Source organism: Sycon ciliatum, chromosome 3, assembly GCF_964019385.1.
Source record: "Sycon ciliatum chromosome 3, ocSycCili1.1, whole genome shotgun sequence".
Taxonomy (NCBI): domain Eukaryota; kingdom Metazoa; phylum Porifera; class Calcarea; order Leucosolenida; family Sycettidae; genus Sycon; species Sycon ciliatum.
Genome location: NC_088645.1, coordinates 13613410 through 13640662, shown reverse-complemented (window position 1 = coordinate 13640662; position 27253 = coordinate 13613410). Strand labels below are relative to the sequence as shown.

The 27253-nt window shown below is 45.6% G+C and overlaps 2 long non-coding RNA genes across 2 annotated transcripts; both read right to left on the bottom strand.

Moving 5' to 3' along the window:
* Window positions 1-9854: 9854 nt before the first annotated feature.
* LOC135812488 (uncharacterized) lies at window positions 9855-10271 on the bottom strand. The gene is made up of 2 exons (XR_010552818.1): window positions 10115-10271; window positions 9855-10032 (listed from the first exon to the last, which is right to left on the bottom strand). It is a non-coding gene; the product is annotated as an uncharacterized LOC135812488 (long non-coding RNA).
* Window positions 10272-21548: 11277 nt separating this feature from the next.
* On the bottom strand, window positions 21549-27253 carry LOC135811484 (uncharacterized). The gene is made up of 2 exons (XR_010552607.1): window positions 26855-27253; window positions 21549-22391 (listed from the first exon to the last, which is right to left on the bottom strand). It is a non-coding gene; the product is annotated as an uncharacterized LOC135811484 (long non-coding RNA).

Genomic DNA, 27253 nt, shown 5'->3' with positions numbered 1-27253 from the left:
CAGAGGGAGGGCCAAACCACCAAGACGCACTGGAAATGACATCAGCTCTCTCTCAGGGCTACCAGGACGAACGCCATCCCCCAGAAGGGCAGGTATCAGGCAATCATTGATCCTCTCATCAAGCTCGGCCAGTATCTCAGCCGAACAAGGTGAGCAACGCAAGTGGTATGTCCATGTGGATGACAGACCCTTCGTAAAAACGGTGTATGCGGCCTGAGGCTGAGTGACAGCCATCCCCGTCAGGGAATCCAGAACCTGCTTCCATTTATCCACCTTCTTGGCCATGAAGGCAGAGCAGAACTCCTCACTGCCAATCGCTCCGCCGAGGTGACGGTTGCCGCTGGTCTTGATGGTAACTCCAGTGGCGGAGAAGAGGCGCTGGGCCTCTTCCTCATGCTCCGGCTTGACCAGCAACACTGATTTCTGTGGGTTTGGAAAGTATCCATAGTCAGGGCCCAGTTGGCTTATGTCTCCCCAGTATGTGGACAATGAAGAAACGCGGCCACCTGCAGAATCGTCGTCCGCGTACCAAACCTGAGCCACAGATGGATTGGATTCCTGGAGGCGCCGAATCATCGGGACTGTAGCGATACCATACAGAGCCATGGCCAGCGGATCGCCCTGGCAAGTACCCTCCAGTGACTCAATCTCCCCGCCGCCGGAGACGAAGAGACGAATTGAAGAACTGTACGTGTTCTGGAACACCTTTGCCATAGCGGGGCATACATAGGGCACGTTATGGAGGGCCGCGTTTCTATTCAATGAATTGAACGCATTCGTAGCATCTACAAACAAGATGCCTTCCGTGTCCTCTCGTGCGAACAACTCCTGCATTGCATGAACCCCTGCCTCACAGGCAGACGGCACCCCAATGCACAATTGCATGGGAGCAGTAGCACGCAGTACATCGGACTCAAGCACCCGCATAACGGCACGACACACAAGCCGGCGGAACACTTCACCCACCGCAATCGGCCGCACACCTGGGTGTTTGTCCAATGGAATAAGTCTAGCGGCGGTAAATTCGGATAGGTGTTCCGGATCCAAGTCCTCCGAGCACAGGCATTGGGCAAAGCTGGCAAGAGCAGTACAGAGACCATCCGACGATTTGCGATAACAGGTTAGCATCCGGCACCACGCGTCAGAGTCCACACCAGATGGGCCCGAGGACCCCTTCATCTGTCGGCCCAGACGTCGGATGAGCTCCGGTGTGATTTTCTGGAACACTATACTGTTGATTGGCTCCGGGTCGCCGGCGAGAAGTATCGAAACCGGGGGCTCGGCAGCAGGTGGATGTTTTTGCAACAGTGCCTCCTTCACGGTAGTTCCAGTTTCTTCGTCCACTACATCTGTCACACCCAGCACATCATTGGAAGAATCACTGGACAGGTAGCGAATGGCAGACTTAATTTTTCCCGAAAATACCAGGTTGCTGAATGTGATATCACTCTTCTCTCCTCCACCAGACGAGGTAGAGTACCGGGGCTTGAGACGATCCTGAAGGGACTCTCCTTCAGTAGTCAGATCATCTATTCGGCCAGATTTCCATAGAGTGAGTCGACGCCGTAAATGGTCGCTATAGTTTGACATCATCTTAGAATCATGCGGACGCTGGAGAAGCAGGTGGCAGGCAACACCGACGGCCTTCCATGCAACTGGTCGTAATGAGGAGCCATTGGTGAAACCCTTGATGAGCCCAGTGAGCACGTCAACAAAATCACCACCAGCCGAGCCCAATGGAACGTTGAATAAGTTTCTCCGCCAGGTCACCACCTTCTCATACGCTCGGGATATGTCGTTGTTGAGGGAGGTGTTCGAAGATAGGGAATCATCACTGCTCATAGTATTAACTCTGGCACCCGCAGGAGAGACCTGTGATGTAGAAGTCTGCCGAGCGACCGCGGCAGCCGGAGAAGCAGCAGCAGCAGGCTGGGCCGAGCCCTGCCCCACAGCAGCAGCTCCTGGCAACAGGGAGGGCGCAGGATCCACCCCGCTCCGCCCACCAATGCGATGAGCCGGCCGACCAACCGCGCCTCCGAAATCGCCGGCCGGTAATGACGAGGTGCCGGCATCACCGCTGTCTGCCGCTTGTCCAGAGGACTCAGGACCCGAAGCATCTAGGGTAGCCAGGAGCTCCACCTGAGAACCTGTGGGATGAATGTTGGATGTTGACGCTCCAGCCCGTGAGGTGCCAAGGCCATCACCTTGAATCTGAGAGGATGGATCAGTTATTACATCACTTGCAGGGGAAGAACCAGCGCGTGCATGATCTGCGCATACCAAGTTCCTCGGAAGTGTCGAATTTATATGCAGTGAATCACTGTCACTGTCGCTAGCTTGCGATCTATCTCCAGCGCAATCAACACCGCGAGGTGCAAACCCAACCGCAAGTGGCTGGCTGGCAGGGTGCGCGTTGACAGTTCGAGTGACATTGCTAGCACCAGAAGGCTGTGAGGCAGATAACGAATTGTTGCACGTGCTAGGTAGCGACCTTCCTGGGTAGCAATCAATACACTTCCTCCCATGCCGAACACAGCTGCATCTCACACACTTTCGACTTGATTGACACTGGCAGCACGGCATAAAGTATTCCAACGGCTGGAGGTGCGAGGCTGGCAGCCCCTGCAGGCCCACTGCTGGTAGGTGGCAATGATGTTGATGAACGATGCTCTGGCGAGATTGATCAGGCGGGTACTGTTCAAGACAATGGCGAGATGCTAACTCTGCTAACTCAAAAAGTGAACAGAAAATAGGAGAAAAAAGCAACAAAACCCAACACAACACAGGAAAACAGCAGCAGAGTAGCAGTCGCATCCAAGGCTTCTTCTCCAGCTTCCCCAGTCTGCAAGCAAATCCAGCCACCTCCAGAGCTCCAGAATCACCAACCGACCTCCACCAGCGCAGCTCAATCATCATCATCATCATCATCATCATCTTTGCGTTGGATTCATTTAAACTATTATTTGGTTAGGGTTCCACTCCTTCATCTTGGGAAATTGTGTTTTGTTTGCCCAAAGAAGTGGCTTAAAAATCAAAAAAAAAAAAAAAATCATCATCATCATCATCATCATCATCATCATCATCATCATTGTAGAAAGAGCCGCTTTCACACCTCTCGTGTTCTCTGTGCATGGTGGTTGTGGGAGGCTGTGCAATGTGTTCCTCAAGAGACTGTGCCAGATGCAGGCCGAGTCATCGGGATCTCACTATTCCCAGGTCATTGGTTTACTCCGCTGTCGGCTGTCTTTTGCTTTGCTGCGTGCTGCTGTGTTGTGCATACGTGGGGCTCGGTCACGGTACCACCATCCGGCGAGATGTTTTCATGATGTCTCGATTGCCGTGGCCGAGTCAGGTCTAGTTTGTTAAGTATCGTGCTGTGTCCTGACTGTGCATGCGGGATTGGTATGGCGCTTACCCTTTTGTTGCTGTTTTGTTGCTTTCATGCCTTTAAGCATGTAATTGTGTTCAATTGTTGTATTTCATGGAAAAACGATCTTTGCGTCGGATTCATTTAAACTATTATTTGTGTAGGGTTCCACTCCTTCATCTTGGGAAATTGTGTTTTGTTTGCCCAAAGAAGTGGCTTAAAAACATCAAAAAAAAAAAAAAAAAAAAAAAAAAAAAAATCATCATCATCATCATCATCATTTCTGATTCTCATCAATCCCAGTCAGTCCGTGAAATTCTCGTCGGGAAGCATCCGGGGTCGGCACCGGCAGCACCGGACATCCTGCTTCAGGAGGAGGCGGGCAATGTCAGCAGTATCTACTTCGCCAGCGTCAATGGTGAGTTGATCAAACGCACTGCCCTTTCTCTGCATGGTTCTGCGGGTCCTTCCGGCCTGGACGCGGATGCTTGGCGGCGACTATGCACATGTTACAAAGGTGCATCTACTGATCTGCGTGAGGCAGTGGCGTGCTTCACACGCTTGATCTGTACCGACTCAGTCCCCTCCGGCTCACTCACACCGTACACAGCTTGCAGACTCATTGCCCTCAACAAGAACCCTGGCGTTCGGCCAATAGGGGTATGTGAAGTGTTTCGTAGACTGTGCTCCAAGGCGGCATTGTTTCTGATGAAACCCGACATTATGCAAGCCTGCGGACCAGTTCAGGCCTGCACGGGCATCCCGGCTGGGGTGGAGGCTATGGTGCACTCAATGACGGCTGCCTTTGCTTCGGAAAAGGCTGAGGCAGTGGATATTCTAAAGCTCCCGACACGGGATGGAGGGATGGCCCTTCCGGACCTCACGACTCGACCACGGTTTGAGCACCAGGGCTCCAAGCAAGTGTCCGGACCTATGGTGAAGGAGGTTCTGGGCGATTTCGCTAAGGATAGCGATCCAATTTCTCTCGCTGGAGATGTGCCGGCTTCTGCAGATACTGCTGACCGTGGTGGAGCGTCTCCCACTCCCACGATGACGGCAACGGAGGTGCAGCCGCGGGAGGTCGCTGGCAACTCAAACCCTGGACCGGATGTGGCTGCTGATGTTGCTGGTGCTGGTACCCCCTTTCAGAGGATGATCGATGAAATGCGTCACAAAAAGCGTGTCGTCCACACCGAAAACCGGGAGCGCGCAAAGGCAGCCAGGAACAAAATAGTGGACACGAGCGATGAGATGACGAAGCGACGAATAGAAGAACACACGGAGAAAGGATCATCCTCATGGCTGAGCGTGCTGCCCCTGGTGGAGCATGGCTTTCGTCTCACCAAGCGTGACTTCCGGGATGCTCTGGCATTGAGATATGCATGGCCGCTAGCCAATACACCAGCAACCTGTGTGTGTGGTGAGCTGTTCTCAGTTGAGCATCAGCTATGTTGCGCCAGGGGCGGCTTCCCGACACTTCGTCATAACGAGATACGTGACCTGCTGGCGAGGGAATTGACTGAAGTCCGCACTGCCGTTTCGACAGAACCAGCGCTGCAACCTCTTTCTGGTGAGAGGTTTCCTCTTCGGTCAACGAACCGCCGAGAGGATGCGCGCCTGGACATAGCCGCTCGAGGGTTTTGGACCCGTGGGGAGGAAGCTTTTTTTGATGTAAGGGTATTTTGCCCAGATGCTCCTTCCTACGGGTCCAGAACCCTTCCTGCATTGTACCAGCAGCACGAGCGGCGTAAGTGGAACGAATATGGGCCAAGAGTCACAAATGTAGAAAGAGCCGCTTTCACACCTCTCGTGTTCTCTGTGCATGGTGGTTGTGGGAGGCTGTGCAATGTGTTCCTCAAGAGACTGTGCCAGATGCAGGCCGAGTCATCGGGATCTCACTATTCCCAGGTCATTGGTTTACTCCGCTGTCGGCTGTCTTTTGCTTTGCTGCGTGCTGCTGTGTTGTGCATACGTGGGGCTCGGTCACGGTACCACCATCCGGCGAGATGTTTTCATGATGTCTCGATTGCCGTGGCCGAGTCAGGTCTAGTTTGTTAAGTATCGTGCTGTGTCCTGACTGTGCGTGCGGGATTGGTATGGCGCTTACCCTTTTGTTGCTGTTTTGTTGCTTTCATGCCTTTAAGCATGTAATTGTGTTCAATTGTTGTATTTCATGGAAAAACGATCTTTGTGTTGGATTCATTTAAAATATTATTTGTGTAGGGTTCCACTCCTTCATCTTGGGAAATTGTGTTTCGTTTGCCCAAAGAAGTGGCTTCATCATCATCAAAAAAAAAAAAAAAAAAAAAAAAAAAAATCATCATCATCATCATCATCATCATCATCATCATCATACGTGCATACGTGGGGCTCGGTCACGGTACCACCATCCGGCGAGATGTTTTCATGATGTCTCGATTGCCCTGGCCGAGTCAGGTCTAGTTTGTTAAGTATCGTGCTGTGTCCTGACTGTGCATGCGGGATTGGTATGGCGCTTACCCTTTTGTTGCTGTTTTGTTGCTTTCATGCCTTTAAGCATGTAATTGTGTTCAATTGTTGTATTTCATGGAAAAACGATCTTTGCGTTGGAAAAAAAAAAAAAAAAAAAATCATCATCATCATCATCATCATCATCATCATCATCATTAGGTAAGGCCTCTTTTACGGGCAAAGCAAAGCACAATCATCACCATGTATCAGTACAGTGAGTAGTTAAACCCAACACGAATGAAAAATGTGAAATGGAATAAAAACAATATTTGTAAAAAATAAATAAATTAAAATTAAAATTAAAATTCAATATCGAACACGAATAAAATAAAATAAACAATATGTAAAAAATAAACAATATCGAACACGGAATTAATTCCGGAACTATCTACTCAACCAATTCATAATGCAATACCCGCACACTGCGTCAGTGATGGAACTCCGCTACCCGATCAATATGCAGAGACCACTCAATCACATGCGTAGATTTAGTTAGAGGCCGCTCTCCACAATGGCCAACTCCCTCATCGCATTAACTGGACGATGGTAGGCCGAACGTGCACCGCGAATGCACATTATGGCTGCCCTGAGCAAAGCGAAGGACAAGCGACACCGCACATAGGCCATTAGCTGGGCATACGGTCGATCGGCAGTTGCCAGCAATGCACACAACCGCTTAATGAATGCAGTACACTCCGGAGCACAACAACCCGCCGTGGTAAAGACTAGAGGGGTAAATGAACCACGGTCGACATTGTTGATACGCTCGGCATACTCACTCTTCTTGCGGCGCTCATGTTGCTTCAGAAGATCACTGACGGGCTTGCTCTTGTATGATGCTGCATCCGGGTGGAAGACCCGGACATCGAAGAACGCATTCTGAGCCCGGGTCCAGAACCCACGAGCTCGGACATCAGCCCGGGCGTCGTTCGCGGTGTTTGTTGATGCCGATAAAAACACCTCGCCTGTGATCGGAGCAAGTACAGGCTCGACTGCCACATCATCATCATCATCATCATCATCATCATCAGGACCATCATCATCATCATGCATCATGAGACCAAGCCGCTTTTACGGGCAACAATATTATGAATATAAAACGCAAGGTATTGTAAGAGCAATTTTCTGAAAATAATGTTAAAACACGAAATATTAAAATGCATTATCACACCGTAGCCACTTTTATGGGCAAATTCCAATACAAGGCAATAAGAAAACGAGGATGAAGTTAACCTTTTAACCCAAAGAAAAGACAAAAGATGTCAACAATAGAACTACAAATATGCATCATCATCATCATCATCATCATCATCATCATCATCATCATCATCATGAGAAAAGCCTCTTTTACGGGCAAAGCAAATGTATATCATTACAATATGTAAAGTGAACAGGGGAAATCAACACAAAACCAACCGGAAAATGATGAAACACAAAGGCAGTCAAGGAAGTAAATCAATACAAAAACAAGCAATGAACACAGAGTAATAAAAGGGGAAAAACCAAATAGCATTATATTAAGTTGAGGCCAAAGGCAGCACCCTACTCCGCCTGGCGGCACTGGGCCAGAAATGAGTTCGGCTGTCGCCTCTTGCCGTACGAACCGCGGCAACCGCGGAAGCAGGTGACTGCCCATCGCAGCAAGCAGAAAGACAAACGGGTGCGTAGTATGCCCATTACTAGTGGGTACTTCAGTTCAGTATGGCGCTCAACAAACAGGGAGGCCAATGATTTCAGGAATTGAGTAGTTTCTGGGCCACTAAAGCCGTACGTCGAGAACACAAGTGGCGTGAAGGAGCCGCGCTCCACGTTAACCACACGGCTGGCGTATTGATTTTTCTTGTTTCGCTCGTGAGACTTCAGCTGACTCAGGGCTTGTGATCGAGACAACACAGACGCTGCGGGATGAGTGATCCGCACATCAAAGTAAGCGTCCTGTTGCCACGACCAAAAGCCGCGAGCCCGCACATCCAGACGAGCTTCTGCGCATCGGTTGAGGGAACGACCACCAGGCAAATGCTCACTGCTGCAGGGCAATAGCCGGGGCTCCGTCTCTACGTCCACCACTCCAGCCTCCCTCAGTAGTCCAGCAACCAAGTCCCGCACCTCATTGTGACGGGCAATGGTATAGCCGCCAGTGGCACAGGTAAGTGCATGAGCGGGGCTGAGAGGCACACCACAAACACATGAATCGGGTAGCCCACTCAACCTCCGCCCATAGCGGATGCACAGGGCATCACGGAAGTCGGATTTCTTCAGGATGGTTCCATCTTGCCACCGCGGGGCAACAGTCAACCATCATCATCATCATCATCATCATCATCATCATCTTCATCATCATCATCATCAACTGTGATTGTATTTCCAGCAATTATATTTAGGTATATTAGAAATAAAAGTCTAGTTATGGGAAACTAGACAAAAAAAAGAAGAAGATTATTCTGTGGTATGTAGAAAACAATAACATCAACATCAATAACTCATTAGAAATAAATTGACATGGTGCAGGGTGTGAATAATTGTGATTGTCAACCACCACCACCACCATTACATCACATCACTGTTCAGTCATCCGGCAGTGTGATGCGGTGGTGTCCATGCGCAAGTGTGCTGACACCGTCGGCTAAGATGTACCGCTTACTGTGGAATGGTGCACAGCTCTGATGACATCTTCCTCTTCCTCTGCACGGAGTAGTTTAACGGAGATCCTTCTTCTTATATTCTCCATTGTCTTCCCAGACACATTGTTCATATTGTTCATAAGTTTGAAGAAGTCCTTGTCAAACTCGTTGACGGCCTTCTTCCGAAGCTCAAGAAGCAGAGCGAGTGAAATCTCTGTATGCTTTAGAAGAGCCCACGCGAATCCAGGCAGTGTGTAGTAGTGTGTCGGATCTAAATCGTACGTGAGCATTGCAGTGCATCTGAATTTCTCAAAAACATCTGCAAGAAGGTGCACATCGGTCTTTAGGTAGAGATCATGGTAGTCACCCCTGAGTTTAACCGACATGTCTAACGCATCAGGTTGCTCCCATGTTTCATGTGTACTTCCAGCAGAAACTCCACTGTGTTTGGAATTAAGACGTCCATTTCCAGTTGAAGAGATGGTTTCACAGGAGATGCACGTTGCTCGTACGCGCTGAACGTGGGAAAACGTGATCTCCCCTCTTCCACTTGAGATGGTGAAGCAGACGTTGTTACATCCACTTCGCTTTGGCCAGGGTTTCAAAATGGCTTTTTTGAGGCGTCACTGACATCATTGATATCGATGTGACGACAGGCTACTATCGAATAGGAGGCACGATAGTGCAATAGCATAGTTGAGGCTTTTGTACAAAACAGGATTTCTTCAGAGAATGTAGCGTTTCTTGCAGGGGGGTGAAGGTTGAAGTGAGCTGAGAGGAAGTCACCAATGTTTGTTTTCTTCAGAAAAACTAATTAGATGTCTGTCGACGCCTAGGAGACGCTGTCGAGATTGATAGCATCTTTTTTCTGACATGCATCGCTTTGTTTTGAAAATCATGCTCCGGTGCGTCCATTTATCACGGCCTCGGTCACGTGATTGCAACAATCATCACCTGCAGGAGAGCCCTTTGGCTGTCGAACGTAATTGATGAGCGCGTCGAATTGATCACACAGGTCCATGCTGTTCAGGAAATGGCGTCTGTGCGTCGTCTACATCCGTCTATAGACTATAATGCGGAGCTGACGAGTGCCTATCGAAAAACTCCAATACGGCAATAGAGGAGATTATTACTGACCAATCGAATCTAAATCTGCAGAATATGGTAGATTTCCTCTACGACTCGAATCTCGTCAAGGGCTTTTACAACGTGCCAAAAAACAACTGTCACATGTTTTGCCACCGCTCTGTTCAACGAACTTGCAGCTACCCAATACGTCGATCACATCGAACTTCAACGTTCCAAACCCATCAACTCGGAACATGCAATTGAATGAGAACTCGACCCCTTTCACACAAACATTTAACACAGATATGTTGGTTTTAAACTTTTTATTATAAACACAGGAGCTCCGCCTGGGCTTGCGCCATCTTCGTCACGCTGTTAATGGGCAACACCCCGTAGAAGTTGATAAGCCTCTGAAGGTAGTTGTTGATGTGTCGGGACGTTGTAACGTGATCCTTCATTGCCCCAAGATCAATCCACTCGTCATCGCTGCATGGGGGAAAAAGATAAAACAAGATGTATAAGATCTCCTGTATTTCAAATAAAGATAATTGTATAACAGATCACTTACCAGCTACATTTATAAACCGGCTGACGACCAGCCTCCAGGTTCTTCCGATGTCCTTTTGATTTGGCGTGGTCAACGAACGGCTGGAGGCCGGTCGTAGTCTTAAGACATAAGTCACAGCTGAATTGCATCTTTGTTTTGAAGAAGAAGAAGAAGACGATCTTCAGGCTGGAGTTGAATGGGACTCATCAAGGCGGCTCCAATCACTTTTATCCCCATCCAGTTGTTTGGTGCTCGTTGGTTGAAGGGTAGTCTGGCAATACCTAGAATATTCCAGAATATCATAATTCAATTTCAAAAAAACATCCCAGACAGTCAATCTTACTAACACCACACCCACCACTTGAAAAGAAATACTTATGTCGCCGATAGGCACTTCAAACACCACTTCACATTTCAAGTGGCCACTTAATTAGCCCACCTCCACCACCTCCACGACAACAAGACGGACAACAACAACATCAACAGAATGAAACCCTACAAGTCTACAAGGAATGTATGGTAAAAAGAAGAGAGGTGAGGGCTGACAACACCGTTCACGTGACGGCGATTACAACAAAAACATACACCTATCAGAACGGGGAGCAATACACAGACGTGTCAATGTATCAAGGAATAGACAATGTAATATAAAGACCACCTATGTGTGTCTTTTTGCATCTATGTACAGTGAAACCTCGTTAAGAAGAACACTGATACGACAAACTTTCGCTTTAGAAGAACACACTGTTAGCGGAACACTCCCGGAGACTCAAGCAAACACAGAACTGGTGCTCACTGAATTCCCATTTGGAAAAATGTGGATGCCGGTACCATGTGCCACTTGGGTTATACATTCTAGTTGGATACCCTGCAGATGCTGCAGAGCGCGGGACAAAGGAGATACGCTACTGGATGTCACACTGTCAAACACCCAGGAAGAACAAGTGCACGCTGTCATTCACTTCCAACCCACTCCATGCCAATCAAGCCGTACTGAGAATGGACGATACCATCACAGGCGTGTACAGAAACTACAACATTTATGATTCATTCCGTTTTCTTTACCAAGTGTATTGATAAATTATAATAAAACATTTTTAATGAATAACGTCATGTATTATGATGATGATGATTTGAGTGTGTGTGTGTGTGTGTGTGTGTGTGTGTGTGTGTGTGTGTGTGTGTGTGTGTGTGTGTGTGTGTGTGTCTACATGTCAAATAATATAGCTCAAAGTGAGGGAGGCAAGGATAGACATAATAGTAATCAATGTGAGCATTTGTGGAATTCCACAATTCGTGAATGTTGACTGAGTTTGCTGACAACGCTTGTAGTGCACCACGTCAATAGCATGCAGTTCTTGATCGAAGAACTCAACTAGAGTGCAGTGCAGCTCATGATCGTATCCTCTCAGCGACACTTCTTCACACAAGAGAATGAGCATTGCAACCAACACGATGATCATACTAATGTTGTTACTGGAAGGGGTGCTCTTCACCTTCTTGAACACGCAGGATAGGTTCTTCATGAGGTGGCGTTGAGCAATGTCCGACTTGCCAGTAGCAGTACTAGGCGTACTTCCATCAGGGGTTGGATCAACTGGAAACAGCAGCTTCACTACATCAAGTAGTTCTTTCCGCCCGCAGCAAGCCATGTCCTTGGCAGCAATCCAGATCAAGTTGGTTATGGGGTGACTTTCAACAACTGCTTGATCATATCCATGGTCTCCATTGAAAGGTTCCACCAGGTTTGTCAGCGAGGTTGCGATTCCTAACCGCGCAGCACAACGCATCAGCGCACCCATTGTACAATGGCCGTCCTCACCATGATCTTTCAAAATAGACCACATGTTCATGATCTTCTTGTTGTTGTTGTTGTTGTTGTTGTTGTTGTTGTTGTTGTTGTTGTTGTTGTTGTTGTTGTTGTTGTTGTTCTTCTTCTTCTTCTTCTTCTTCTTCTTCTTCTTCTTCTTCACCAAAGTAATAGCAAGGATGAAGACAACAACAACAATTACTTGTGACTTGGCAAGGATGCTTTGCGAAATGATGGAAAATTAAGATGTCAGGGGTTTTATACAGCGGCAACGGTACCCTTCATCATCATCTTCCTCGCCCTACACATGGCACTTGAGAAACGGTACAGCGCACATTTCATCTCCGCAGGAATTAATTCCACACGAGGTTCACAGCACCCGTAAGATTGGATTAGTCTTTGCATCAGTTCCTTCTCCTCAGAATTAAACTCTCGGATATTCTGCTTAAACTTCTTCAGCTGAAAAGGGGTAAGAGGTTTTGTACGGATTAGAAGTTGGCGGAACCAGGCTTTCGAAAATTGCTGCGGTTTGCAACTCATTAGCTTGCTGGATCGTGCCCACGCCACATGGCTCTTTGGAAGATATGGCTGAAGCTTCTGGCAAATCTCGTCGTGCTCAGCACAGATGCATGTCAGAGCTATGGCATAGTTCAGGCTCTTGTAGCCACTCTCCTTCTTCATGTACTGCAACGGTTCCAGCACACCGTGAAGGTTCAGCAGGACACCGGTCTTCTGCATGAAGCGTACCAGATGTCTGTCGACGGCAGTCAATCGCTCCCGAGCCGCATATAGCCGTGGGAGAATGCATCTCTCTGTAAAATTCACCTCCGGCAACAGCACGCTATCAAGAACAAGTCCGCATATAGTACACACAAAGTGCCCCTCGTTCACAACTTGATGATTATGAAAACATTTGTCAATGTTTGGACTAGGAGGAGGGGCATCAGGACAAGGGTCATCGTCATGCTCAACGACGGCGCGTTGACGCTCCTTGTACGCACGCAGTATTTCAAATTGCTCTTCAATATCCATTATGCTAACTGATCACATTTTCCAGTAAACGCTGCATCATATATCAATTTATAAATGAGTCACACCTCCTAAAATACCCCCCTATGACATCATACCGTAGAGCTAGTTCTAATAAGCCTGGGAATACCTAGAAGTTTCCAGAACACATTCCCAGACAGTGACTCTTGTCAACAACCACACCCACCACTTTAAAAGCAATTATGACGCCGAGAGGCACTTCAAACACCACTTAGTCATTAATCCAATTAAATATGACACCTGGCCCACTTCAGATCTCAAGTGGCCACTTCATTATCACTTATCCAATTAAAAGGTCAAGTGGCCACTTAATTAACAACCGCAAAGTTCAAGTACCCATTCATAAGGTCAAGTGGGTTCAACTCTTCGCCAGGTCCGGCTCGGTCCCTACTACTATTTTCCAAGGTAACTCAAACTAATTTGGCAATGAAATAATATTTTTACTGAAGTACAAAAGAAATCAAGTAATGAATAGAGGAAGTATTGTTTTCTCTTTTCCTTGTTGACCGCTTAGGCTCTTACATGCATGGATACCTTGGTATGGGGATACTCATGTACATGTTATTTGTCGTACTTATGGCCACTTGCAACTTGCAAGTACGAAAAAGGCACAATTTCCTGAACTTTGAGGCTCCTTAAGTACAACAAAGTGAATGCACATGTATATCCCCGGGTGCTAAAGCATAATATGAGGATTTTACGACCATAATGCAAGAATCCATGAAAGCAAAATTCCTTGATTTCGCGAGAATAATCCGCCGGAGCCTATCAACTACTTAACTGTAGTTCATTCTCCCGTGTTGATAAATAATATATTGACCTTTGATAAATACCCACACTCATTAGTGACCACACCATCAACATGTAACAGTATCAAATTCAAATAAATTTGCTCGACTCAATAAATACCACTGTACTTTTCCATGCAGCACTGCACTTTTCCCTAAAAAGGAGTACTTTATAAACAGTATTAATTTTATTGGCCTTAGTGGTATTTTATAAACAGTATTTATATTTATTTTTTACCACTAAGACCAATAAATACTGTTTATAAAATACTCTTGTATTGGCACATTTAGGGTACCCTGTAAGAAGGCCTTAGGCCTGTGGGGATTGCCCTATCAAAAAATTTAATAATAATAATAATTTTAATATGGCAATAAGTAGGACGAGCTGAAGCGACATGTGGACTACTTTATTAACAATGTAAGCGATGGATACGATGCAAGAAACAATCTAAAGGGTAAGGAAAATACATGTAAGAAGAAAAAGGGCAATGGAAAAAAAAGATGATTCGAAGCCGAATTTGTGTGCCCAGAAAGATAGTGTTATTACCCTAAAATTGTTCAAATAATGTTCTTTTGTGTAGTGTGGCAACGTTGTTGCCACTTGTGCCTAAATGTGTTTTGTCACCTTCTTGTTTATTATTGTTATTATTATCATTCGTTCTCACTTTTTTGTTTTTGTTGCTGATACACACTTGTCACGCTTAGTTCTTACTTGTATACCCTTGTGTTATGCACGCCTTTGTGAGAAATTGCACCTCGATATTCCAGTGCTGTCATTGTATCGTGTCACCCTACCTTGATTGCTATATTATTTCCTTTGTTCTCATTTTGTTCTTTAGTACAATGGTGATTCCTGAAGAGTGTTGTACGAAAACTTGTTCGAATCATCTTTTTTTCCATTGCCTTTTTTCTTCTTACATGTATTTTCCTTACCCTTTAGATTGTTTCTTGCATCGTCTCCATCGCTTACATTGTTAATAAAGTAGTCCACATGTCGCTTCAGCTCGTCCTACTTATTGCCATATTAAAATTATTGTCTCCTCGTCGAATTTTTAAATAATAATAATAATTAACTTAACTCGTATCCATCCATATGTCCTTTTCTCTTCTACATTTATTTATGGCTCAACATCCGAGTTTCATATTGCACACCTGATGAGCCGTCACGAACCATACGGCGAAACGTACGTCGTGTGAAACGACTTGTTTTGTAGTCAACTAGTCCATCACAATGTCATGCATGAGGAGTACTGTAGGAGTTTGGCTTTCGGCTTGTACAATTCGTTTTCGCAAAGCTTCCCTTTCTTTACTTATCTTTGATATTTATGACCCACCCAAGTTGGGTGGTGTGCTGCTTTGCTCATGCTTCGAATTGTAGTTAGACCGCTTTGTCAAATATCGTACTGGTCTCGTCATCGTCCAGTAACAATCGACATTCTTTGTTTCGTTGGGACTGTAGCTTTTGCTCGTTTTCGTTGCGCTTGCCTTCCCCTCTTTGGTCTTTCCATAACCTTGAACCTTCCAAGTTGGAAGGCTGTCGGTTAGCGCTACGGAGATGTGTTGAAGCTAGGTGGTCAGGACGTCGAATGTTTCAGTACTCTGTCAGTTTTGTGCCTAGTTATTGCACTTTCTGACTGTATAAAGTATCATGTTACAGTGATGGAGAGTTACTCTTAACTCGTATCCATATGTCCTTTTCTCTTCTACAATAATAATAATAATACTCCTTTTTAGGGAAAGTGAAGGTCAACATAATATGTATAATAAATGTAGTAGCCTCAGGATTTATTGCAATTACATACCAGTTATAAAAACCTCGGGGGACCTCGGTTTTTATACTGGTATGTAATTGCAATAAATTCTTCGGCTCTACTTGTGCCTGCTTTGTTTCGCGCTCACACAAAGTCTCATTTAGGGTTCCCAGTAAAAAGGCAACATTGCCTGTTGGGAAATCCCTAACAAAATACGAAAACAACGAGTGAGTTCATGGAATTTTTAAGGATTTTTATGTTATTCAAAATCGATTTTCGTGTTCCGCTCATCAGTGAATAGTATCGGAACTGAGGGTACTGTGTACAAAAATAGAACATTTTATAACAGCATAATTAACTAAAAGTGTGAACAACAAAGGAAGTGCTACAGCATTACATAATAGGTGTCAAACATAGTGCTAACGTATATAACTGAGTGCAGCCACAAAGCAAGAGGTGATACAGTGCAACATGACACAACATTTACATCTGATAACCAGCTACGAGAACAACTTTAGCGCGACTACGTAAGGAGGTAAGGATGATAAGGAGTGCAGTGAGACTGAGCATCAAACGGATGATGAGGAAGTGACTGATGATGATGATGGTGGTGATGAGGACGATGATGATGAAGATGAGACGGAGGACGAGGATAGGGCGGAGGAGGTCGAAGGAAAGGAGCGGGATGAGACGGAAGAGAGCGACGTGAGCAAAAAGTCAGCTGTATTTTGTCACTTGTTATCACGTCCAGATTGTCTTAGTGTGTACGATGATTCTCACTTTTCTGTTTTGTGTCGTGCAAGTTATGTTAAGCAGTTGAAGGTTCTGGAAGCTGTATGTATTCGTGTGCATAATCCTGTTCTTTGTAAACAAAAGAAGCACGTAGTCGCGCTAAAGTTGTTCTCGTAGCTGGTTATCAGATGTAAATGTTGTGTCATGTTGCACTGTATCACCTCTTGCTTTGTGGCTGCACTCAGTTATATACGTTAGCACTATGTTTGACACCTATTATGTAATGCTGTAGCACTTCCTTTGTTGTTCACACTTTTAGTTAATTATGCTGTTATAAAATGTTCTATTTTTGTACACAGTACCCTCAGTTCCGATACTATTCACTGATGAGCGGAACACGAAAATCGATTTTGAATAACATAAAAATCCTTAAAAATTCCATGAACTCACTCGTTGTTGTCTGGCCATGTCTGCATCGATTATACTCCTAATTGCACTAATAAAATTGCTTTCTCCACGCCGACTCTTTAAAATACGAAAAAAATAATAATAACTTGTACATTTATTATACCAAGGCTAAAGTCTAAAATTTATTTTTAATACACAATACGGAGCATCAGCAAATCGAATTTTCGATTTTATTATTCGAATGGCAAAAAGAAAATCAGAGAGAAAATTCGAATGAAAAAGAGGTTCAGCATGTAGCGCAGTCCAGTATTTTTAGCTACATGCGCAAGAATGAGTACTCGTAGTGCGCCGTGTACCAGAGCACGCTCGGAGCATTCGAAAAGTATTCGAAAAGTATTTTCTGTTTGCGGGCATTTTTCAGTCGAACAAAGCCCTTAGGCCGTGATCGTTTGGTCGGATCCAGATCCAGATCCATCGGATCCACTGGATCTGCAATGATCGATTGGTCGAATCCGGATCCAGATCCTTCGGATTTGGATCCGAGCAACCCTGCCCCGGGAGCAGGGTTGACTGGATCCATCGGATCCAAATGTGACCTTTGTGCGTACATGTATATGGTGGGTAAAAATCATTTTTATACTCATTGTCGTACGTCTAGTGGACTTTTGAAGTTTTGTTGACTTTTCGTACGACGCGGGCGATCAGTACGACTTGTGCCTTTTTTGGGTGACCTGTCAGCGCCATTTTTTACTTCGTCAACATGGCAACAGCCAAGGTCCGCAAAAAAGTGTTCGGTTGATTCTGACGGATCCGACGGATCTGAGATTTGGATCTGGATCTGGGTCCGACCAAACGATCATCATGATCATAGCCTTGTGTTTCTGCTGTGCGCCATCTATGGATCTGCCACATCGATCGATTTTGCTGCGCGATCTGCCGATCGACAGATCGCGCAACGATCGATCGATCGCGCAAAATCGATCGATCGCGCAACAAAAAAAAGAAACCAAATCGATCGATTGTGAGCTGGGCGCGGAGTAGGTATTTTACTACTCCCTTGTGAACGGCATCATCGTAATCAGTACTCGCACTGGTACGAGTACTTGGCGACTGCAGTAAACAGTAGATGACGATTCTTTGAAGAAGTAATGGTTGACGTTGTCGAACATTCAGACCCACTGGAGGCGTTCCACAGCCTGGAGCCCGCTGATAAGGATTTTGATGTGACTTGAGTAAGTACTAAAGTGATGTCAACACTAGTTCTACGTACTCTCAGTCTCTCTCTCTCTTTTTTCGGCGTCAGACATTGAGTGGGAGATATAGATGACTGGATTTCGTTTGTAAAATAATGAGTAATTTCTGCAATTTGTGATCGAATCAGCATGCTGTCAGCTGTACCAGTCCACATCCCATCGTAATCAGCGACCAGGCCAAGCGTGATATTTGCCTTGGTATTTCACTATGTGTGGTGAGAAGACGTCCATTCACGTCTGAGAAATTCATTTGCAAATGGGAAATCAACAGGCCTGTATTAGTATGGGCAGAATTCATCACCCGGGCCGCTATTGAAGCTTTGCACAGTTGTCAATGTCCAACGGCCTATTTATACGAAGACCTGTGGTGGCTACGTGATTCTCTTAAACCTGTGATCATGTTTTCCAAGATCATTTCAGTAGCAGACATATGAAACGCTACGCCGGGCCTGAGCCCGAGGCAATGTACGGACGTGGCCGTGCTGCACTGAACCGCGTGGCATCATCGTCACGTATGATGGAGTCAACATGACTGCGCCCTGCATATGCATCATACATCTGATAGTACGTTTATTGCCCTATCCTTGGAGAGTGGGCCACCAGGGAAGGCTGGGTTTCCGACTTGGCTTCACCTATAATGCTCATGATTGAACACGCTCTTGGAGAATAAATGTAGAATCCGGCTGAACATTGAAACCAGATAGCATCGCGTTTCTGCGCTGCACCTCACAACACCATTGACATACAACCAGGAAGAGCTGGGAACTTGAGGGAAGTGACGGAAAAGTCAAAGAGGAAGTGAAGAAGATTGAAGAAGAGGATCAGTAATCATCAAGGAGGCCAAAAAGAGGTCACCTACGAGCCAAATGGCTCTTGATGTGATGATGTGCAGGCAGGTATGCTGGAATTGGATAGACTCTTTTGGTCAATTTTTGGCCTATCCCACATCTTTCTACCGCAGCTCTGGCAGATTGATTGGTACTATACCCCTGAATTTATACATTTCTGAGCTCTGTGACACGTTACCTAGCTCGTGAATTTCGTCTTTCAGCCATTCATCATTGCTTATTTTGACATTTGATGAGGAGCCGATCATGACTATTTTTGAGGATGCGCATGTCAGAACGCTTTGTTGTGACATGCTCATCTAAAGGATTTTGCAACTGTTTCTATTGAATACCTATAATAGTAGTACGAAATAATTAGGGCTCAAACGGTCACGGTTTTACCCCGAACGGTTAACTGCTAAGCTAACGGTCGGTTTAACGGTTATAACCTATAAGCCATGGCAATCCTGCGGACTCTTTTTTAACCGTTTATTTGACTATACTCATTCAAAAAATGTACCCTATTCAGTACAACGCACACATGTACATTCTCTTGCATGCTCATTCATACATACTCTCACACGAAGAGACCAGATATGACCGAGTTGACAGCCCAGAAATTGCGTACGCGTGCGACAGGCTGCGAAAGTGCATACTTTGCAACGACCTGATACATGAAAAATTGACTGAAAAGTTACTGCGTAACCGTTATCTTTATCGGTTATCCGTTAATTCTTCGTAACCGGTCTGCAACCAGTTAATCGGACTAACCGTTTGAGCCCTAGAAATAATGGTTGCGACTTTGGCGATAATTATTACGAAAGGGTTTGCTCCCCACACTGGAGCTCGCGCTATTCCGTCGACTTGACAAAAATACCCGAGCCCGCTACCCGACCAAACCCCTACCCGTTGCAGCCCTGATTTTTTTTCGTCGGACTGGCCCCTTTCCATTCCCTCAACAAACAAAGGAATTATATAATGAACACTGGATCACTTATTATTCTGCTCGGTGCATGGACCAGTACAGGAACCGACACTCAATACAGTCAACTTCGCTTATAACGACACTCGGCAGGGCATCAAAAAGGTGTCCTTATTCGTGAAGTGTCGTTATACCCGAAGTCTCATTATATGTATTACACTGGGATGGGACTTTGCTCTGGGCATGGAAATTCTGTCGTTATTCGCGAATTGTCGTTATATCCGCAGTCGTTATTAGCGAAGGTGACTGTACTTACTGTTATGTTGATGGATGGATGTGGTTTATAGGATCGCTCTTCCGAACGAGAACACTGTTTCTGGTTCATTGAAGTAGGGATACTGTGCATGCTTAGCTACAAGATGAAATGGATCCAGCCATTGAGTAAGAGAAGAGTTTCAATATTTTAATTCTATTAAAGTATACACCCGGTTCCAAAATAACGCACGTGCCCTTGCATACGCCCAGGAAATCGAGTCTGCTATTATATACACCCGGGACCTATACACGGGCTTTTACGGTAACGTTATAATTATCTCAATGTTCCGGGTACGGCTATTTACCATGATGTGGGTATAATACTGGACATACATGTAGTCTGTTTTCTATTTTGCTGCTCCTTGTTCTTTGGTGCGATTGGTGGCTCGGAACAGGCAGACATTATTTACCGATATAATCGCACAGGTCACATTGTAGAGTGCAGACCACCTAGTGCTTTGAAGATTCACTGCGATATTCCCATAATGTTATAATACATGTATGAAAATCAGCATCATTTTCTGTATGTTAAATGCCACAAATTGTTAGGCTTCACCGTAATATCAAGAGTACATAACCCCTCTTGGTAATATCCATGTTCAGTGTTCCGTTCACATCGGTTCATGCTGATCACCCGAAAGTGTCGTCTAAACAGGATATAGGGGTGTGCGGATAATGCTCGAAAAGGTGGGAGATTCTGCTCGAAAAGCTGTGAAATTGGCAGAACCATACAAACCTTATGGCGGGCAATTCCTCGAATTCTGCTCCATTTCTTTATCCACATACCAAACATGCATGAAACTTACCAGAAAAAGTACTGAATTCTGCCAATTTTTCTGCCCGCATATGACTAACAGGATATGTCCGCGCCGCGGGGATTATTTTTCAAATAATCTCCTCAATGTCATGTACATAATTGTTGCCGGTCGCAGCGGCTTCACAAAACGTAGACTTTCCCAGCCCCCCCCCCCCCCCCCCCAAAGTACACACAAAATACAATTGAAGCATATGCAATGAAACGTATGCATTGGGAAATTGGATTGCAGTAAAACCCGTGTTTGCCGGACCCTGTACCAAGCGGAATCCTGTATTTACCGGACAAAATTTCATGCACCAAAGTGCTGTGGATCGAAAGATTCCTGGATCAAGCGGGGTCCTGTCACATCAGGACAGTTTCCGCTGCACCAAGGGCGTCAGGCAGGCACAGTGGGTTGGTCAAAGACCATGATTGAGATACGAGAGGTACCTGGTTCAAGTCCTGCCTGGGAGCGGTTTTTCCAGCCGTGCTGCTACCCACAGTCAACTGGGAACTTGTGGCCAGGCACAAGGGGTACATGGATGCAGCTAATGGGGTCGCTAACGGCACTTGTGCCAGTGGTTGTGAGACCTACCCACTCACCCCCACCGTTAGGCGCTGCATCTGCCGCTAGGGTTTATCGGGTGTTAGCGGCCGTCGTGAGTTCCCTTCGGGAACGGATACGATAATTTACTTTTTTTTTTACTTTAAGGGCGTCTTGTCAGGGCAGGCTTTACTATAGTGAAGTTTATAGTGAATTGTACTCCAAGTAACTCGTGAGTCCACACACAATGGTCATGCAGTACAAAGCCGAAAAGTCCCTTTCAAGACAGAGTGACAGACAGGAGTCGTCACTAGAAGGGCTGATCAACCAACACAGAATACTACAGTGGTGCTCAATGAAGTCCAATGAAGCGAGTGAATGCCGTGCGGAACGTTGTGCAGCTGTGAACACTGGGCTGTCAACTGGCACAGGGCGCACACTTGACTCACACAATATTAACATTGAGCATCAACGTAGCATAATAATAGCAGTGAAAAAGAGTAGAGTCAAATACGCGATGAGCGATAGTGTAGAGTCTAATACTAAAGGCAGAAATAGAGTAATGCCATCAAGTGCGAGATAACATGTTAGGAGCATTAACGTGTGATTGTGAAGCTTACTTTAAAGCGGGATGTTGAGTCTACAGTGCACCATGGGCACAGCGAGATCATGTTATGTGTGAATGGTATACCGTAAAGTACCGCCAGAGCGCCCCGTCTCGCGAGAGCGCCCCACCTTGATTTTACAGCCAGGGTCCAGGGAAAGGAAAATCGTACGGCAGAATGCAACGAAGTGTGTATGGTGTACTAACGTCAGAGGAAGGTTTTTGTGTGGAGCTCGTGTCCGCTCGAAGGTACGGATTGTCTGCACAACGTGCAATATGTGTACGAAGTTCGTGTCGTATGACCTACAGACGGGAGACCACCTACACAATACGACCACGAAAGGACGAGATAGTGGGGCGCTCTGGCGGTACTTTACGGTACTAGTAATCAAATGGATGCAAAACATATAGATGTCGTGATACACCATGCCTGATTCGTGGCTGGAAGCCGTGAGCTCAGTGCTTGGGGCTAGTGGGATTCCTCTAGCTTTCAGAATCCTGCATGAAAAAAGGTAAAAGAAAATGAAGGTACAATAATGGTAAGGTGATGTAAGCCTCTTGGTTTCGCGAACGAATTTCATCATTAAATTCATGGCATGGGAACGACGCTACAGAAGTATACAAAAGCTGAGCCATCCTCTAAAGAAAGTCCACTTTAGTGAATCTCATCTTGTCAGCAGCACCATGCTGTTTGTATGGGAGAATTGCCTTCGTACAGTGCTGCCCAATGAAATCCTGAAATCAAGTCGCGTCACTCAAGTACCGGGCGTTGCGCAGCCCTAGACCTGCGAACACTGGGCTGCGAAATGGTGCAAGGCGCAAACTTGAGTGACACGACTGGATTTCATTGAGCAGGACTGTACATTCAAGGCACCTGCACTTCCTATTACAGTGTAATGTTCTTATTTTACAGGAACATTCCCAACTGGGCCTAATGTCTTCTGAGGCTGCGTTTACACGACAACGCACGGCCATTTTCCGTTTTCAGTCCCGCATTTCTTTTTTCATTTTCGTGCGTTTACACGATCAAAGCTGATCCGAGGTGGTCTCGGTTTGTATCGTTTTCTCGCGTCTACACGGGAGCAAAGGATCCGCAAAAGTTCGTCATGTGCCGAGTGTTGGCGTGGAAGCACCAATCACACTCAAGGAATAATCGAAAACAGGCCACACACCAGCACTCGTCACATGACGAAAATTGTAAAAAAAAGAGTTTTATTGTCGGATCCGTGTGAACGGCCGAAAACGGAACAAACGTGACGGAAACGAGGCCAGCAGACCGTTTCGACTGTTTACACACCCAAATTTATCCGGCAGAACATTTCCGTTTTCAAATTCTTCCACCTTGGCCAGCGTTTTGGTTCTCTTCCGCTTTGGTGTACAACTATTACGTTTTGCTCCGCGTACCGTGTAAATGAACCATGCATCCGAAAGGATTTAGTTGCGCTTTCACCCCCAGCGTTGTCGTGTATACGCAGCCTTAGATGGTGCCCAAGGTATTCATTGAGTTCTTGCAACTTCATTTGAAATGAACTGGAAAAGTGCGAAGGGATTCGAGGAGGACATTAAAGCAGTCAGCTCCAAGAAATGAAATTGATTCGTGAATTCAATTATAATGATGTTCACACCTACATGTACATGTATGCAATAACTAGGTATCACACTTCATCTTACAGGCGAGACCTCACTATATATTCTCTGGGGTACGGCAAGTGTTATGCTTTAGAGAGGTCCATGTTATAGCGAGTTGGGCACATAATATAAACCATATTATGTCAAAGTTAGGGCTGCGGTTAACCAAAAGGTTATAGGCTAGAACCAAGAGTAGATAAACAAGAGTGTGCAACTCCGGGATGGGTTGGCCCGTGGCGGAATTTTTTGTTGACGTAATCTTTTCTATGACGCATGCGCTGCGGGTCTTTTGGAAAGTTTGCATCGTGCACTTGGCCGGGCTTTACATTACAAGGTCGGTGCCCAGTACGTGCTCTCACACTGTTCTGCGTCAAAATGCGCGTTTTTCTGAAAAAAGGTGACGTCTACAAAAAATGCTGCCACGGGCAGGGGTATGTGCAGATTGTGCAGAAGAGATCCAGAGTTGCACACTCTTGTTAGCCAGTGCAGGCTAAATTTTATTTTTCAAGGAAACCCTTCGAAAATGGTACCAATCGATTCAGCATGGCATTTTCATTCCTCCTGCAAAGTTTCAGCTGATTTGGAGTCATGACAAGGACGCTATGGCGATTTGAAGATCGAAAAACTTCAGTTTTGTTTGTCAAGAAGAAAGGCCATGATCGCACACAAATCATGCAACCCGTGTGGCACAATGTCAATGATTTTTGAACGAAGTTGATCCGCGGACCCCGTGCTTCGCGCATGCACGCATGCATACTGCACAGTACAGAGGCTTTTTTGAACGCAGATATGTAGTTCTTCGTCTTCTTCGAAATGTCTTCCAAATGCGTGGTGCAACTGCTGGTGTTGTTCTCAGCTTCGTCAAGGCAGAATGCAGCTGCATGTGATGCTCCTGTGTGTTCATGCATGTTCTCTTTTCGCGTCTCGACATTGTAGCGTCCAGACTCAGCTCGACTGGAGAAGATTGGGGAGACTATGCTTTGATCCACATGGAAAATCGATGAAATTTGGTAATTATCGTCGGGCGCTAAAAAGCGCTGGGGAGCATGGGGCTAAAACTTCGTAGCAGTCATCCCTACCATGACAGGCATCGACTGGTATATGTTCCATTCTGTTCCCAACCACTACGGGTCGCCTGCGAAGCTTTCTTCTTCGCCGATTCTCGGACAGATCGTACGTCTTCGCACTGTATCTCTCGTCTCGCTCAACGGATCGAAACACGGTTTTCGCCAGGACGAACACAAACCCCCAGATTTCGCGGCGGCAACATCTTCGAGTAGGGAAAAGCTAGCAGCTAACCAGGAATCACCAAAAAAACACGCGTAATACTCAGTGTTATTTGCGACAGCTGTCATTGTGCCGTCGCACCATGCATGTACCATGCGCGAGAATGGAACACGGATGAGTCGTTTTATTACGACAGCCTGCACTGGCTACTCTTGTTTATCTACTCTTGCTACAACCTATAAGAGATAAACTGTACATGTAGCCTGTATTCATGTACCATTGCTGTACATGACTGTAAATCCATGTATCCATGGTACCATGACCTCACGCACTGCCAAAACAATCACTACAATATGTATAATACTCATAAAAGGACACATTTCAGGCTCATTACAAACGTCTTGAAAGTTTTTGTCTTCACAAGTATACTTTATGAGTATTATGAGTATTATCGCATTTTTGTCTCAGACGAAACTGTTTACAATATGTATAGTGGATGCATATTATATTTTGCTCAGTTTTCCAGAGCAGGTTCAACAAAGAGTGAATAACAACTAAATAGAGCGGTTGCCAGTTGACAACCCCCCTTTATATTTACAATGCAGTTGCGTGAATGTCCACTACTTTCTGAACGAAAGGTTCAACATATTTTAATATTTTGTATGCTCCATTGGGCTTCGGATTGCACCATCACCTTGTCATTTAATCAACTCAACCTCATCATGAGCATACGCAAGCATCACTAATATGGGGAGCAACCCCAGAGATGAGGGAGATACACGCCGTACATCCATTGTGCACAGTACTGACAGGGTACGCACATGCTGTCACGTATATTATGTACAGCGGACATTGAAAGAAAATAACCGATTAACCCATATGCATATGGTTAACTGTTCGTGTATTCTTAACGGTTACATAACCGGTTAACCTATCTGACCATTTCACCCTAGTCAAAATGGCGCTGTTTGCTTACAGACTACAACTGTATTGCCATCGATCCACACTGATCAATCCAGGAAATGTGCGCATGTTGTACATTTTTAGTGTATTTATAGTAGTGTGTCTACTGCATGTGTTTCAGGACTGTAACAGTCACACTACAACAAAAGTCCGACACTCCAGAACAACCCCACACAAAATCCTGTGGTCGACCAGCCAACAAACACAGCTCTGGGTTGAATGACGAATTAGTGAAAAACTATAAAGAGAAAAGAGAGGTGAAAGAGAAAACCGCCAACACATCTCCAGAACGACAGAGCCTCACTCTCTCCCTCTCTCTCTCTCTCTCTCTCTCTCTCTCTCTCTCTCTCTCTCTCTCTCTCTCTCTCTCTCTGTCTCTGTCTGTGTGTCTGTCTTTGTCTTTGTCTCTCTCTCTCTCTGTCTCTCTCTCTCTCTCTGTCTCTCCCTCTCACGGCAACTAAAAAAACAACCATATCTCAAACCACACCTCACTCATTTTACGCTGTAGGATGAAGATGAAGGGGAGGTTGGCGATGAGAAGAAGAACACGGCAGGGTTTAAGCATTTATTGTTCAGTGACCCGTGTCGTTTGGCGTATAATGATTCTCGGTTTACAATTGTAGTATTGTTTGTTTTGCAAAGAATTTCAATCAGTTAAAAGTCATAGATGCTGTTTACATTCACAAGCGTAAGCCAGACCGATGCATTCAGAAAGAACATGTCACGGCATCCACATTCTTTCCTTAGCACCGTAACTGTAGTTTGCACATATGTTTGTTTTATTCACCCTCTCTCTTTCTCTTTTCTTACAGTTACACTTGTGTTTTATCACACTATAGAATGACTGCGCATGTATTTTATAGATTGCGATTATTATCACTGTCGGGAAGGAAAACACCAATTTTACAGGGCCCTAAAAGTCTGAACGATTCCTATGAAATGCACTGTCAAAGCAAACACAAAATATGAATATGCAAGCTCATGCCTGAGGGGAAGATGAGAAGTTGAAACGTGGAGATTTTTCGGACAGGACGAGAATCCGAAGAACCTGGGTGATTCCCTTACTTCCACAATGGGCTAGTGGCTGCATCACAAAAATTATACCTTGCAGTGGGTGCAGAGACAGATCAATAAACACTAACCTGAGCATGAGAGCTGCTCGTATTCATTGCGATCGTCAGGAAAATGGCAGGACGAACGGACCAGAAGAATGGTGGCTATGACAAACAACTGCATATCCAGACGACACACGGCTTGACTATTTGCTTATGACGTTCAGCTTCGAGGTCCAGCACGATGGAATTTTCGGAAGGAACTGATTTTTGAATTATTTGGGGAAGAAGATTGCACTCAGAAAAGGTACCGTAACTGGTTTCTTTCATTTGAAAAGCTGTTCACCAAAGTCCTAAACATACACTGTACGACGTTTCGGAGCTGCTCCAAATCGATCGATTTGTTTTGAATGGTTTCGCCACCGCTTTCCGATCGATCGATCCTTGCGCGATCTGTCGATCGACAGATCGCGCAAGAAAATCGATCGA